The sequence below is a fragment of the Lacerta agilis genome, chromosome 3 (genome assembly GCF_009819535.1).
Source record: "Lacerta agilis isolate rLacAgi1 chromosome 3, rLacAgi1.pri, whole genome shotgun sequence".
NCBI lineage: Eukaryota > Metazoa > Chordata > Lepidosauria > Squamata > Lacertidae > Lacerta > Lacerta agilis.
In genome coordinates, this window is record NC_046314.1 from 88764912 (window position 1) to 88782280 (window position 17369).

The window sequence follows — 17369 nt, forward strand, 5'->3', positions numbered from 1 at the left end:
TTTCCTTGACATCTGATGGGAAGAACTTCCTGGCCGTATGAGCTGTTGAACAGTAAAGCAGACTGTCTTGGAAGATGGTGGACTCTCCTTCATCACAGAGGTTTAGAGCTGTAAGCAGAGGCTGAGGGTGGAAACTCTGACTCTCAAAGGTTGGAATTGGGTGGCTAGGTGCTCTCAAATGTTTTTAAAAATGAAAGCAAAACACAACCACCCTGCTTTTCAACTCTCAAAAGGGTCCCCAAGGCAGCTTCTGTTAAAGCATAAAATACAATAAAAATAACAATATAATCAGTACAGCAAGATCAACACACACAAATCCAATGGCAAAAAATCTATTCCCACTTTTGTTACACTCTCTTATGGTGAACTAGCATCTACAATGACAAAGGACAACTGTTACCGCTCATTGTTCTCATGGGCATTTTATGGTAACCTTTTCCCTTAGCATTGTTATGAGGTAACAGCTACAATGAAAATCAGAAAGAATAGCAATTTTAAAAAGCACACTCCCTTGAGCCACTGTGAACCCAAAATTAGGATATGATGGCCTTGAGGTTATTGCTCTGAGGTTATTTCCTTTTTCTCAACTGTGTGGTTAGCACTGTGCTTATTCTGCTAACATGCAGATGGTATCGGTTACATGCCAGTCTCTAATCAAACGTACCCTTGCAGTTGCTCAGAACTTGCCTGCCTCTTAAGAGTTTGTTCAGAAACATAACGTCGTGGTGAATCTCCCACTTCACCCCTCATTTTGTAACTTCAGTATTTAAAAAAATTGAAACATTGTTTTTTATTGTTGATATCCCCTGGTCTGGTTTCAAAACTGGGGGGGGGGGCAAAGTTACCATATTAGGGTAGGGAATCAAACTGAGTGCATTACAGTCGAACCTCGGGTTATGTACCGTCCTCCTTCGAAACGCTTTGGGTAACGAGCTCCGCTAACCCAGAAGTAGGTGCTCCTGGTAGTGAACTTTGCCCCGTGATGCGAGTGGAAGTCGCACACTGGTGGCATGGCGGCAGTGGGAAGCCCCATTAGTGAAAGCGCGCCTCAGGTTAAGTACGGTTTCAGGTTAAGAACGGACCTCCGGAACGAATTAAGTTCGTAACCGGAGGTACCACTTTATTGTTTTATCTTACTTATTGGAGAGCCAGTGTGGTGTAGTGCTTAAGAGCAGTAGACTCGTAATCTGGGGAACCGGGTTCGCGTCTCCGCTCCTCCACATGCAGCTGCTGGGTGACCTTGGGCCAGTCACACTTCTTTGAAGTCTCTCAGCCCCACTCACCTCACAGAGTGTTTGTTGTGGGGGAGGAAGGGAAAGGAGAATGTTAGCCGCTTTGAGACTCCTTCGGGTAGTGAAAAGCGGGATATCAAATCCAAATCCAAAACTGGTGTAGCCTACACACTTTATGCAACCAGTTTCCCTGTGGGGAACTTGATCACACAGCCAAGCCCCTTGGGAACTGCTACACACAGGGCTGCCCAAACACCTGACAGCCAGGTTTCTTATATCAGTACAAATGCAAGAATATTGGGAAGACTCTAGCTGGAAAGGGAATTATTTTGGAAATTTGAAGCAACCCTTGCCTCTCACATCTGGCTTCCATTCCAGAAAGCATTAATATGGATATTGCTGTTGTAAAGAATTGTGAAGATAATGTAGAGGGGACAGTTGTCTCTAACTGATGCTTTTGTGGGGCAGGGGGTTGTGTTTGGTAGAGGCAGCATGGGAAATACAAACTCAGCTGCATCCCAGATTTCCAACTATATCAAATAAGAGCAATGGTCTTAGTCCAAGGATAAGGAACTGTGACTCTCCAGATGTTATTGGACTCTGTCTCACACCAGCCCTCTGCCAACATGGTCAATGGTTGGGGATGATGGGAGTTGAAGTTCAACAATATCCTGAAGACTACAAATTCCCCTTCTATTGCACAGAAGATGTTTTTCTGAACAGAATTTGAAATTTTCTGTTTAGTTTTTAATGGTGTGCAGTACCACACAAGTCCATAAAATTTTGGCAAATGAGAAACAATAATATGGAGAAAGTTATTTGCACCCTTTAGGTTTAACTGGTTCTAAGAGACTTTTCAGCTGTTTTGGACTAGAATGAGAATTTGCAGAGACTGTGATCCAATTTGCTTGCTTCGCTTGACAAAAGCCCTTCGTAGTCTTGATGGTGCATTTTTTAGCAATGCTGCCAAGAGATCAACAGGCTGAGCTCACTGACAGGAAATGATCTAAACCACAGCAGCTCTGAGACAGGTGTGTGTGTGTGTGTGTGTGTGTGTGTGTGTGTGTGTGTGTGTCTGCAAAAGAAAAGCTCTCATTTAGCACAGCTAAAAGAAAAGAAAAAGAAGAATGAAGATTTCCAGATTCATCACGCGGCAAAATGGCAACAAGAAAAGAACAGGGTGGAAAGTGCAGCTGTAGATCTTTCACACAAGTTCAGCTAATCTAGATGTGGGGAAAGGCTTTTCTAAATCCTGATAAGCATTTAGTGTAATTATCCAGTATACTCTAGAGCTTAAGTCCATTTCATGGTGCTGCTTATCTTATAGGATCAAGATATGTTTGTGGTTTACAGATATGTTTTGGTGAATGTCAGCTGACAATCCCACACAAATGCTGTGAATATCTGAAAAATAAAATTAGTGAATGTTGGGCCTCTTAGGTATTGCCTGTCAGCATTGACTAATGGATGTTCAACATACAGTGGTACCTCGGGTTAAGAACTTAATTCGTTCTGGAGGTCCGTTCTTAACCTGAAACTGTTCTTAACCTGAGGTACCACTTTAGCTATTGGGGCCTCCCACTGCCGCCACACCGCCACCGCGTGATTTCTGTTCTCATCCTGAAGCAAAGTTCTTAACCCAAGGTACTATTTCTGGATTAGCGGAGTCTGTAAGATGAAGCGTCTGTAAACTGAAGTGTCTGTAACCTGAGGTACCACTGTATGGGGAATATATCTCTGGTTTTGGGCACCAATGAAATTCATCTGCGATTGTTCAAGGTTCACCATTTCAGACATTCGCAGAATCACGTACAGACACATGTATCACGAAAGAAGTGTAAATCAACACACTAGCTTGCTTTTGTGAATACAACACAGACTCCTGAAAGCCAATGCAATAATAGTCACATTATTAAGAAAGCATAATTTCTCCATAAGCTATTTTAATTGCTAATGAAAACCCACTGGTGAAGTCATCATTCAGAATGCAACACCCTCTGAGAGTTGGCCTTAACTGTACTGTACTCTGTTTAGCAGAAGGTATACTTGGGGAGGGGCTGCATGGCAAGAGCAAAGTAGGTCAAGGATGTCTCTTAGCTAGTGCTTAGAAATCCTAATCAAGTTGGTTGTCTCTATCAGTTTAACTCTAACTGACCCTGCTGGACCTTTAAAATGCTGCTCCTGTTTTCACCAAAGCATGCCTGATTTTTCAGAGACCTCATGCCTTTTTGAGGTGAAGCCATGGGTTCTCATTTGCTTGATATCTCCCTTTTTAAAGGGCTCAATAAATTTGGTGGAAAGCACTAGTCCGTTGTTGCTGTTGTTTTAATTACTGCTTTAAAAAAAATGCACAATAAATGCTGCAATGCCCTCCAATTTTAATTTTAAAAAGGGTTTACAAAATAGGCAGCTGTGACTCATCACTGTTCACAATAAATCTCCACTTAGGTCAGTGATGCTGTCGGTACTCATAACAGCAATGAGTTATATTACTATCTGGAGGAAGAGAAGAGCAGCATTCTCCCAAAGACAAAGTATAATAGCGGGGTGGTCTGAAAATGTGGTTGTTGCTTTGAGAGAAAATGTCTAAATGCCAGCAAAAAGATGGTGCTTTGAGAAGGAAGTGGGGATTCTTGGGCCAAGGCCTTGAGACTACCTTCACTCCCCCACCCCCGCCAACAACAACAACAACAACAACAACAACAACAACAACAACAACTGCTGCCAAGTTCCATTATCCCCAAACGTAACCTCAGTTCTTCGTTTGCTTGTGGATTCAGTTGGCTACAGGGTATCCAGAGGACAGCACTTCTCCGATGGTTAGATCTGATTCAGGGGCCTCCAGCAACTGACCCTGTAGAGCTATGGTATTCATAGGATGGCTTCTGTTCTCATTTACAGTGGGCAGTTGCTTATTGAAACACGCACAATAAATTGTATGCTAGTTTGTCTAATATCTTTTAAAGTGAACAGCCCTGTTCAGGGAAGTTTTTAATGTGTGACATTTTAATGTATTTTTAATCTTTGTTGGAAGCCGCCCAGAGTGGCTGGGGAAACCCAGCCAGATGGGCTGAGTACAAATAAATTGTTGTTGTTATATAATAATAATAATAATAATAATAATAATAATAATTATTATTATTATTATTATTATTATTATTTATTTGTACCCCACCCATCTGGCTGGGTCCCCTCAGGCACTCTGGGCGGCCTCCAACAGATATTAAAATACATTAAAATATCACAGGTTAAAAACTTCCCTAAACAGGGCTGCCTTCAGGTATTTTCTGAATGTCAGATAGTTATTTATCTCTTTGACCTCTGCTGGGAGGGTGTTCCACAGGGTGGGCGCCACTACCGAGAAGGCCCTCTGCCTGGTTCCCTGTAGCTTTGCTTCTCGCAGTGAGGGAACCGCCAGAAGGCCCTCGGCGTTGGATCTCAGTGTCCAGGCTGAATGATGGGGGTGGAGGTATACAGGACCGAGGCCGTTTAGGGCTTTAAAGGTCAACACCAACACTTTGAATTGTGCTCGGAAACGTACTGGGAGCCAATGTAGCTCTCTCAGGACCACTCCCACTCACCAGTCTAGCTGCCGCATTCTGGATTAATTGCAGTTTCCGGGTCACCTTCAAAGGTAGCCCCACGTAGAGCGCATTGCAGTAGTCCAAGTGGGAGATAACTAGAGCGTGCACCACTTGTTGTTGTTGTTGTTGTTGTTGTTGTTGTTGTTGTATAATAAGACTTAAGTGAATAGCAACTCCGCATCTACATTATGAAAAAAAATTATCTGGAACAGCCTAAACCTGCATATCATGCCCCAAATGTTCTGGGGATTAGCTGTTTCTGAATTATTTCTAGTCAAGGGAGCATTTCCTCATATGCTGGCTCAGGATACAGCATTCTGGGGCCTGCTTCCTGAATTCTGTTAAAAACAGTTCCTCTAATTTATACAAGAGATCTATCTGGCTTGGCAGCATTTTAAGATCAGAAGAAAGCTGCAAAAAGTTTTAAAGAATGTTTAGTTTTTGTTGCTTATATCTAGACTTCCTTTTGGTTTTTTTAAAAAACATTTATTATCCTAGGGCTGCAATCCTATTCACACTTCTGAGTAAATACCCATACGATCATACTGCAAAACAAGTACAGTAATGTAGTCATAGACATTGTAATGCTCAGTTGTAGCAAAAAAGAAAAGAAAAAGCCATTCAATTATCTCATTTATGTTTGATGGGACTTATCCCCAGGTAAGTGTGCCTAGGATTACAGCCTAAGTCAAATATGAAGGTTTGTGATTCAACCCATAGTTTAGTCGCATCTCCCCACTCACTGGCGGAGGAAGGGAGTGCGGTGGGTGCGGTCCGCCTCAAGTGCCATCCCTGAGGGGGGTTGACATCGCCGTGCAGCCCCCCCCCGGGACGCTTGCCACTTGCTGTGGGCAGCTAGCCTCGTCCCTGGGTGCACAACATATGCGCCACTACGGGTGCCAGAGCAGCTAGCTCCGCCTCTGTCCCCACTTGCATGGGGTTTTTGTTCCCTTGCCCCGTCCCCTTTTGGCGCTGAAAATGCCACGTATGTCTGTGGGAGGGCACATGCTGATTGCACGCAAATGGGGTTGCCTAACTTAAAAAACCCACGAAGAATTCAGTTTTCTTAATGTGATTTAAAAAAATATTTTATTGCTTTCTTCTTTTTTTGCCTAAAAACTGAGGCTTTCAGCTTGAAAATAAAACATTATGGTTCAAATAATTGTGCCACTTTGCCACTTACCTGAACCATAATATTAAGCTGCACGCAGCCTTTTAAAATAATGAATGCAACAAATGTTATGAGAAAACCTGATTAATGATACACAAATCTCAAGTTCTGTTACCATTTTATTTTTCTCCTGAGATGCTAAATAAAAAGAGGGAGATAAAGTACATTGGTACAAAAAAAGAAAAAAAAAGAAAACGCAATTGGTTATAGGTAGGATCTTTTTTCAATTGACTAAGTATCAAACTACCGTATTTAGCAGACAGACTAGGTATTTGAATCAGCTGTATGTTGAACAGGGGGAAAGATCCTGAGACTGATATTGTACTGCTTTGAATATCAACAGAACAGTTCTAGGGGAGAATATTTTGGGATGATAATAGTGTTTTAGGGACCAATTTAATAGAAAGAATTTACTTGTTAACTGTGGAATTAACAGAACTGTGGAGTTCTGTGGTGACAGTTAAGCTTTGTATATACATTTTTGTTCTGCTTATCAGCTCTGGTGTTTTTTATATCAGAAATCAGTTCATTTCTGCTCTGCCATCATTATAATGATTTTCCCTTCTGCCTTGTTTTGAATCCTGTTCCTGACTGAAGAAACATCTAATCTCTATTTTTGGGGGGGGGGGGGCGACCCTCACTTTTACCAAAGATTCCAGTTTCATAGAATCTCTTATCCTTGATAGTTTGATCTGAAAACTCTGCATAAATGCCACAGTTGCCAATATGAACTCAGGTTTCAGTGGAGAGAGTGGTAAAATCTGCAACTTGTAACAAAATTTTAATTAAAGGAGAAACTACTTTCCTTGGCTGCCTTTTAATTAAATAGAGACAGAGACGATGTAGAAATTAGGCTAACCTGTCTGTGCAGAAAACATCCATCATTAAATTCAAATACTGCCTAAGGTACTTATGGCTGTTTTGTGAAATGGAGCAAATACTGTACCACAAAAAGGCTAAGGAGACAACCAGTGGGGTGGGGAGAGTGGGCGGGGAGGAAAATAAACTGAAATTAAAGCATTAAAATACAGTATGGGTGAAATGAATGGGGCTGAGAGAAGAGTGAAGGTAAACCCATACTTTTATTGTGTGCACTGTGACACAAACATATACTGCTAATGTTGTGGCTGAGGTGTTGGGCATTTGTGGTGGGAAATCAGTTAACATGGGCAGGAAAATTGATCCTTATTCTCTTTGAAGATACCTACGTTCCTGCTCTGCATTTCTTCTAAGGTAAGCTTTGCTCAGCACCTAGCTGACTTTATGCACTTAGATTAGAAGAGCGTCTATTCCACGCTTGCCACTGCTACCATATTTAAATACTGGAACATTCATATGAATCATATTTAGACAACATGAATGTGTAGGAGGTTGAGAACCCATCACCTGAACTTGCAGATTCACCTGCTCAGCCACAATCCCTTCTGCGCAATATTATAGGGCCACATGCCAGTGCTGAGAGAGGCCAGAGGCAAAAGTCAACAGGGCAGAGCAACAAATATTAATTTTACCTTTGTACAATCGGCTAGTTTCCTCATACTTGCACTTCCCTCTCTATTTACTTATTGGATTTATATACCACCAGTCTGCCAAGGCACCCAAGGCAGTTTACAATTTTTAATACTAAAAATAAACATGGCACAAGCTCCTTGTCCTGGGCTCCCTCACTCATATAGCCTACAGTGCTTTTTTCTGGTGTGTGGGGGGAACGCAGGGGTACGCATACGCCTAAACATTTTGTGAATCTTTGTACTTTTGTCCATTTACTGTACCCCCCCCCCCCCGATTTGAACTATAAAATGGTGATTTTCTTGAGTCAAAATGAGAGTACCCCTAAACATTTTTTTAAAGAAAAAAAAAGCACTGCACATATAGCTCCTGCTGGTTGTTGGTTCTGCCAGGAGTTGATGGTATGTGTGCTCCCTAGCCTGAGTTACCTCACTTTTGCTTTCCCTCAGGCCACACATGTCTTTCTTAAGCAGCCCTAGGAAAGGGCTCTCTCAGGTCATTCATGGTTTTGTCCTATGCACCATCCAGGCAAGCGAGAAGCACTGTCAGAATTCAAGGACCTATGCCAGTCAGGCAAAAACACTCAAAGAAGGTGCAAGTCAGGGCTGGTGAAGAGTGTGGCTTGGGAGACTGTGACCTGGCAAGAGTTCTGAGGCCTGCATAAAGAGGCCTGCTTTTGACCCCTCAGCCTGAGGTGTCCCATCCCTGCAGAGAAGACCAGATGAATTTTTGGAGGATGCTGACTTCAGTCATGATCTCAACCCACTTCCTTCACGTATTCACTGGTGAACTGAATAGGGCTTTTTGTCTAAAGGCACATGGAAAATGACTCAAGAAAGGCCCCAGAGTTAAAAAAATATACTGTACTCAGCCACATATCAATCCTATCTGATATATTTTAGGTGTGATCTGGTTTAAATGTTATGGGGTGCCTAAATGAAAGCTGAGTGATTACTTTGTGAAAGGAACACCCAGTCTCTGAGCCCCCATGTGACATCACATACCCAAATATTTGTGTGCTCCAGGAAAAATGAGCAAAGACTCAATGAGCTGGGCTGCTTCCTGCACCATCCCACTCCCTTAACCTTGGTTTTTGCTTGCTGACCTTATCTGACTCTGCTTGTGGTTCCTCCTCTTATGTGATAATCTAAGGGGACTTAACTGTACCTCATAAGCACTTGGAAGGTATGCTGCTAATCTATCAACCAATAATGTAGCAGACGGAGAAAGGGCTGTCCAATCTGCTTACCGGTATTTCTTGGGAATTAATTTGTTTCTGTTTTAACCTTGTTCTGGTCTCATGGAGCAAAGCAAGTCAGTTGCTGCAGAACCAAGGAACAATGTCCTCCAACAAGGCATGAAAGCGAACAGAGGTATTTTAAGTCTCTGCCTTTCATATACTTATTTTTGGAAAGCTGGAGACTCTTAAAGGGTAAACACTCTCACTTAGAGATATCCATTTATCTTATTTTGTGGTACACACTCTCCGCCATTGGACTGGGGAGGTAGTGTGGGACGTGTTGTAACGTGGGGATTGTGATTCAGCAAGTGATTTCAGCTCTGACAGAGCAGGCAGGAGACAGCTTCTTCATGTAACACTCTTTATTCAGACAAACAAGACTGGGGAACTGGGGAGAGGGAGATACATTTATAGGGACAGTAGATGATACATTTTGGAGGGAACAATCTCAAGCAATCTCAAAGCTGCCTTTTGGTGGGAACCAATAAGACTGAGGATCCAAATGCAGCAACTTGAATGAACCAATATTTACTTTACGATGGCAGGGCAGGGAACTATTAACAAGAAACAGTCATGGTAAGCACAGATACTCTAGCATTGATAACTAATTAACACATGTGACATAATACAAGTCCTTTGTGCCTTGTGGAGAGAACCTAATTACTTCTTTCCTGGAATTAATTAATAGCTAAATACGGGTATAACAGGATATGCTTATATAAAATATGACAAAGGGCCATCATTTCGGAGAAGATAGTTTTGTAGAGGGAAATGGTGTACATTATCTGTGTCTACATACGAACAGCCTGATAGATCAGGCCGATGACCCTTCCATTCCTGCCTCCTGTTCTCAGAGTGGCCAACCAGATGCCTGTGGGAAACCTGTAAACAGGATTCGAACACAAGACCACTCTTCTGTCCTGTGGTTTCCAGCAGCTTGTATTTAAATGCATTGCTGCCTCTAACTGTGGCGGGAGTACATAGCTACCATATTGTGCCTAGCAGCCATCCATAGCACTCCCCTGCATGAATTTGTCTAACATTCTTTTAGCTTGGGCTGGCCCCACTGTATTACCGAAATAAAATTTACTGCTTCCTTCATGATCCAGCTCACTCTGCCTGTGTGTTTTAAGAATGAAGGAATGTGATATAGGCCCTGGGATGAGAAGCTAAGCAAGCAAGGATATCTGAAGAGAGAAGAAATCCGATATTGGCAGAGGAAAAACTAAATGTGACCTTGGTTTTTTCTTGCTCTCACGTCAGTTACATGAACCCTGCTGTGCAGCACATTTCCTTGCCTATATATATATATATAGGAAGCTGCATTGATTACTTCTAGCAGTCCTTTCCTCACCAGATAACTTTGTATGAGGCAAAACAGGCTTAGGATTCAAAATAGAACTTGCTATGAATTAACTGCCTCTAAAAAAACTTAGTAAAGAATGGAGTCTTTTTTTAATGAGAAAAGCATTTTGTTTCATGGCCAAACCTTGAAACTCCTTGCTCAGTCTCATCTTAAAATATCATGTCCATAATACAAATGCATTCACAATGCAAAAAATTGATTTGCACACCAGGCAGTGACCTGGAGCCAAATTGATATTTTTTTTTAGGTCATTAGCATTAGTTGGTTGAGGGTGCGGCCCTTTGGATTTTGGCAGAAACAGCAGAAGCATTGTTCATGATAAGAGCTGCCCCCCTCCCCCCTCTTTCTCTCAAAACACTCAACACTAAAAAAAAAAATTGTTTAAAAAATCTGAGGAATGGTAATGGTCTGAAAACAAGAGGTTCATAGCAGAAGTTAAAACTTGGTGCAGACCACTTGGATTTTTTTAAAGTTTGAAAGTCTTAATAAAAGAAAAAGCATTGCAGCAAGTTATAGTGATTAAAGAGTGCTTAATGTTTGAGTTGCCTTAGGGAGGGAGTTTGCAATTTCCCTGCTTTTATTGGCTAGGCTAGATAGAGAAACAACACAAATGTCTCAGAAGGACATTTAGTATGCTATATCCTTATGTCATCTCTGCGATCTTTCCTTTGGCTTGAGTTCCAGAATGCTCTTTCCTTTTTCAATGTCTTTTGCAGCCGAGCAAATTCTTCCATAGGATAATGAAGCTACTAGGGTTACATGAAAGATCTCTTTCCCATACTACTACACAGAAGAGACCCTAAGTACTTCTCAGCACACATTTTGTGCAATATTTTGGATAAAGGTATGTGGAATTCAGTTTTTCGAGTATTTCAGTCATTGCAAAATGAGCAGGCTAACTTTGAGTTTAAGCACTGAGTTGTGATGCAGTTGTAGAAACTCTTAACCTTTCAGATATGGGTTTTCTATGGCAGTAGGAAAGATCACCATAAGAACCTACAGCTTAGCAAAGTGAACATGTTAAATGAGCAAGGAATGTTCTTTTTCTGGTACCAAGACTTATTCTCATCAGCTTTCTGTTTCTGAAGTAGTGTAAGGGGAAATTGTGTATGTTGGACATCTTTCCAAGGCTAAGAAGAGATACTGAAGAACAAATGGGAAAGTATAGGTAAAAAAATTAACACCCTTTTAATGATTGAGGCAATAAGGGCACACACCTTTAAAAGGGTGTGTGTGCAGTTGTTGAAAGAGGGAGGCCTTGGAGCTTGTGAATGTTCAAAGGCTTCTTGGCAGCTGTGCACAGGAAGCCAAACAAGGAAAGTTCTACTTCAAAGCAACACCCATTTTCAAATAATATTTGAAACTTCCTTGGCTGAATCTGAGCCCCCGGTAGACTGGGGGGATGTTGTGTGAGAGTGTGGGTGTGGGTGTTTTTTTTACACAGGGTTACTTTCAGTCATTAGTGGTGTTTCATAGTGAAAAATAAGTATTTTATTATGAAAATCCCACAGCTTTCCCACTTAAGGATTGGTTTTCTGAAATATTGAGAGCAAATCCTCAAGTCTAACCACCTATAGGCAGTGCAGTTTGCTCGACTTCTGTTTGCCAACAGAAGATAAAACATCTTGTGACATTGGCCTTTAAAAGTTTACTGCTGAGCCATCCTTCTTATAAATGCACAGGAAAGCACCTCTGTATTTGATGCATATTTTCTAACTGTTCAAATATATTTTATTTCAAATGCTCCCTGATTTCACAAATATAGAATAAACTTCTGAAATAATTTTAGAAATGAATAATGCATTCCAGTGCTTTGACTTTCACCTGTCTTATTCACACCACACTTAATCCAAGTGATTGCTGAGTTGAAGTTGATGTAGTGAGCAGCTAAATTGCAACATCTATATTAAAAACATCAGGGAGCTGGTGCAGAGGCTCATGGAAGTCAAAGAGTGCTTATAGGAATCTTCCCTTCCAATCGTCTTTTCAGCAGAACTTTACAAGATACAATAAAGTGTGGATAAACAGTGGTGGAGCTAGATGCTCTAGCACCTGTAGTGGGGGGGGGGCTAGCTGCCCGTGGAGCTGCTCCAGCTGCAGGAGCCTCTCAGGCAGGTGTACCAGTAGTGACGAGCCTCACTAGGGGGTACTCCAGCGGCAGGAACCTCCCAGGCTGGCACCCCCTGGCGGGCAGTGTTCGCACCCCCCAGTGGAGGTGGTCACCTCCCTGGCGGGCAGCTTTTCGTGATTGGCGCAATCGCCGTTGTGAAAATCCGCCCACTGATCATGCACATCTGCTGGGGGTGCAAGTGCTGCCATGCCGATCCACCCAGAGTTTTTTGTCAACCCCCCCCCCCCAGGCATGATACCCAGGGCAGACCGCACCCCCTACCCCACTTGCAACGCACCTGTGGATACAGACATCCAAGCCAAAGGCCTCCTCAATGATTGTGCTGGCATGGGTTGACTGAGCTGGGAGAAAAAGCACACAGCAAGTGATAAATTCAGACCTCTGGACAGTGTTGCTGGTCCCGTTGTGTAGAACACGCTTCCATCAGAGAGATTCTTCAGGCATCCTTATTTTTGAACCTCAGTAATCCACCTAGCAGTTTGAAAGCATGTCAAAGTGCAATAGATAAATAGGTTCCGCTCCGGCGGGAAGGTAAATGGCGTTTCTGTGCGCTGCTCTGGTTCGCCAGAAGCGGCTTTGTCATGCTGGCCACATGACCCGGAAGCTGTACGCCGGCTCCCTCGGCCAGTAACGCGAGATGAGCGCCGCAACCCCAGAGTTGGATACGACTGGACCTAATGGCCAGGGGTCCCTTTACCTTTACCTAATCTCTTTAAGACTTTTTTTATGTCAGCAAGACATTATAGCTGTTTAATTAGGCAGTCACATTAACTATTGTTTACAGTGGTATTATTTTTAATGGCATGTTTCATTGTTGTATAGCACCCTGATATTTTATGATATGACAAAAAGAAGTGCTTTAATAAGCCGCCAACCGGAAAAAAACTGCCACCTTGTCTGTGGATGTCAAAGGTTATAGAGCTACCTTTGAGAGAGGACTCTGCATTTTCTTTTATCTTTCTTTCTGTGTTTCTGTTTTTATTTAGATTAGTTTCCTTTATCTTATTGAATTATATAAAGCTGCAATAAAATCTTTTGAAAAAGAAATGGCAAAAAACTCCACCTTTTACTCTATGGTCTGACAGTTGTATTTAAATTCTACTCACGAGTGGGCCCACTGAGATTAAGGGACCTAAGTTTGTCATGCCCATTGATTTCAACAGGCCTACTCTGAGCAGGACCAGTTTTGGATAGAACCCAATTGGATCTCCTTCTCCGGCAAAGGGTAGTTTTAGTCATACAAAAAGCATACAGATTTAATTTTTGAAAATTGTCGCTTCATCTCTGTTTTGCCTTAAGCGTAATGTTGCTGGTGTACTTCAAAATGACAACACTTTCTTTAATCAGCAGGGGGGCATAATTATTCAACCATATGCAGGAAACATCTTTGTTTTCATGCAAGGCTGCTTAGCTGCGATGCCACTGTCAGTTCAAGTTAACTCTCTTGTCTTCTTTAAAGCAAAGATTACCTCCTCAATCTCACAGCCAGGATCGCATTATTACTGTTGTGTGTACAATAATAGAGGAGAGAAGGAAAGACCTGTTGGTCCGTGTTGTTCCATAGAGCTCAGTGGGAGATGATTACCACATGTCCCACAAATGTTCTGTGGCTACAATATGCAATTATGATACATCTTCAATTAGCAACCAGTCCTTCATGGATTATGAAAAGTCTGAATTAATAAAATAGAGGAAAGGGTCAGACTAAACACACCTTTAATAATGATTTGATCAGCCATGGGGCTGGCCATGACATACAGAATCATAGGGCCCATTTCACACATAATGCTAAGCCAAATGATGGCTTAACATGAACAAGAAAATGTTTGGCTTCCTGGGGAGAAGTTTGCGGCTGCTTTGCTCTCCTGGTCCTGTCACCACATGGCTGCTCTGATCTCAGCCACGTTTTGGCTTAGCATTCCATCTGAAGCAGAGCTTGTGGTTTATTTAACTTTGGACAAACCACGAGTGGTAAACCATAGAACAAACCTTGGCCACTGCTTGTGTTTTGTCTGGAGTGAAATAAGCAAAGATCCTGTGTTAATCAAGTCAAATCATGGCTTAGATCACACCAGGGTGGCAGCTGATTAAAAACTTCCCTAAACAGGGCTGCCTTCAGGTATTTTCTGAATGTCAGGTAGTTGTTTATCTCTTTGACATGAGATGGGAGGGCAGTTCCACAGGACGGGTGCCACTACCGAGAAGGCCCTCTGCCTGGTTCCCTGTAGCTTTGCTTCTCGCAGTGAGGGAACCGCCAGAAGGCCCTCGGTGCTGGATTTCAGTGTCCGGGCTGAATGATGGGGGTGGAGACACTCCTTCAGGTATACAGGACCAAGGCCGTTTAGGTCAGCACCAACACTTTGAATTGTGCTCAGAAACGTACTGGGAGCCAATGTAGAACTCTCAGGACCAGTGTTATGTGGTCCCGGCGGCCACTCCCAGTCACCAGTCTAGCTGCCGCATTCTGGATTAATTGCAGTTTCCGGGTCACCTTCAAAGGTAGCCCCACATAGAGCGCATTGCAGTAGTTCAAGCGGGAGATAACTAGAGCACGCACCACTCTGGCAAGACAGTCTGAGGACAGGTAGGTCTCAGCCTGTGTACCAGATGGAGCTGGTAGACAGCCGCTCTGGACACAAAATTAACCTGCGCCTCCATGGACAGCTGTGAGTCCAAAATGACTCCCAGGAGACACAGTTACCCCATTCAGCACCAGGGAGTCCCCCACACCCGCCCGCCCCGTCCCCGAAAAAAACAGTACTTCTGTCTTGTCAGGATTCAACCTCAATCTGTTAGCAGGAGCGGAGCAAGGGGGCGGTGGGCGGTCTGCCCAGATACTACCCGGGGGGGGGGGTGACACTTGTGGCTGACCGAGCACTAAAAAAGTCCTTTAAAAAAAAAAAACAGGAAAGGAAAGCAGCCGCAAGCAAGCGGCTGCTTTCCTTTCCTGTTTTTTTTTAAAGGCTTTTTTAGTGCTCGGCTGCTGCGGCACGGAGCCGAGGGCGGGCCAGCGAGGAGGGGCGTTGCACGACGCCCCTCCTCGCTGGCCCGCCCCTCGCCTCTGGAGCTCCGTCAGCGCCAGCCAGATGCACTATGCCCCTCCCAGCAGCTTCATATAGATATTAAAAAGCATGGGGGAGAGGACGGAACCCTGAGGCACCCCACAAGTGAGAGCCCAGGGGTCTGAACACTCATCCCCCACCATCACTTTCTGAACACGGCCCAGGAGGAAGGAGCGGAACCACTGTATAACAGTGCCTCCAGCTCCCAACCCCTCTAGCCGGTCCAGAAGGATGTTATGGTCGATGGTGTCAAAGGCCGCTGAGAGATCCAGCAGAACTAGGAAACAACTCTCACCTTTGTCCCTAGCCCGCCGGAGATCATCGACCAGTGCGACCAAGGCAGTTTCAGTCCCATGATGAGGCCTGAATCCCGATTGGAAGGGATCCAAATGGTCCACATCCTCCAGGCATGCTTGGAGTTGTTCAGCAACCACCCGCTCAATCACCTTGCCCAATAATTCTTATCAAATATGTCTGGCATAGCCTAATTTTGTGATGGCTAGAATAAACTTTTTATGTCCCCACCTTCTTCCTCCACACCATTGTTCCTCATGATCATGAAAGTATCTAAACAACTGTTTTTCTGTGTTATGCGACAATACTGGGAGATGTTAATAATTTCTTCAGGTTAATGATTCATTCACGTAGTTATGTTGAATAGGAGATGTATATTTGTATTCCTGTTAAATTGCTAACAATTTTTACGGTTCATTCTAAAATACCTGTTTGTTTGTTGCTTAGATATGATTGCCTGATATAGCTGTTGGAAACAGAGTTCTGCATATTAATTATATCCAGATGGCAGATTGGATTAGAAGATGGGCACAGTCTCTTCACTTTCTCAGCTAACAATGAGAACATAGGCTGAGTGAGGAGCTGATCATGAGATGGCACATAGCTGCTTTCAGTGTACAACAACAAATGGATTTAGTCCAGCTCTTAGAAGATGAGCATTACACAAGTCCTTTCAGGTCATGACTAAAGACAGTGTAAGAAAAACAGGTGTGGTAAGTCATATAGCTTTTTACTTGTATACCTTAGAGGCATGCATTATACCAATCTAAATGTACGTTTCCAAACCCTTCAGTGAAACGTATAGAACACTTCTTTTTTTAACGCAACAGGCAAATAAATAATTGCTTAGAATGACACAAACCACATCAAAAGCCTGAGGCTTGTCCCAGTGCAAAAAAAAAAAAAAATTATACTGAAGAAAATGTTTAGGATTGGGTGAAAACCTCTAATCCCCCGCCCCTGCACATTTTCCTAATGAAGATGGTTACAGTACATTGCAAATAAATAGCTGAGAACTGGTTTGGTAATTCTACCTTGTGAACAGGTCAGAAGGGTTGCAGATTGTTCTCAAGAACTTGTATACATTGCATTGTGTGTTGCAGGTGTTTTGTTACTGGGATTTTCCAGTACCTCTCGACACTCAATAGTTTTGAAGTTCCATATATATGTAAAATTTCTGAGCCAGTTTGAAATGGAACAATAAAACCACATGCATTTTTCAAATTAGAAACACATAGCCTAATCAAAAATTGCAGTAGAACAGCAGCAACAGTGGCAAAAAAACAACTCCCAGCTTGCGGTTTTTAAAAATAATTTTTGTTTTATAATTAACAAATACCATGAAACACATGGCACCCATGCAGAATCAAAGCCACCAATGACTTTAAATGTAAGACTCCTTAACATGATGAAACTAATAAATAACCTGTCCAAGTTGGAGTGCTGTGCTCTCTCCTGTTTAGACTGAGAGCCACTATATTCTGCATTAATCAAAACTTCCAAACTGTACTGAAGGGCAGCCCAACATAGAGCTTGTTACAGCAATCTACATGAGAGATTGCTATATGAATGAATGGAGCCAGGCTTGTTCAGAGAGTAAAGATCACAGTTGCCTTCATGCCCAGTGTCACAAGGTGGCACATTTGGGTAGCTGTTGGCCCATTAGGAGCAGGGGTGTGCCAACTTTAATAAAATAATGGGGGAGCAGGTAAGCTCTGCCCCACATCATCAATCACAAAACACAGTGAACACACCCCATTTGAATGGCAGTGTCCATCAG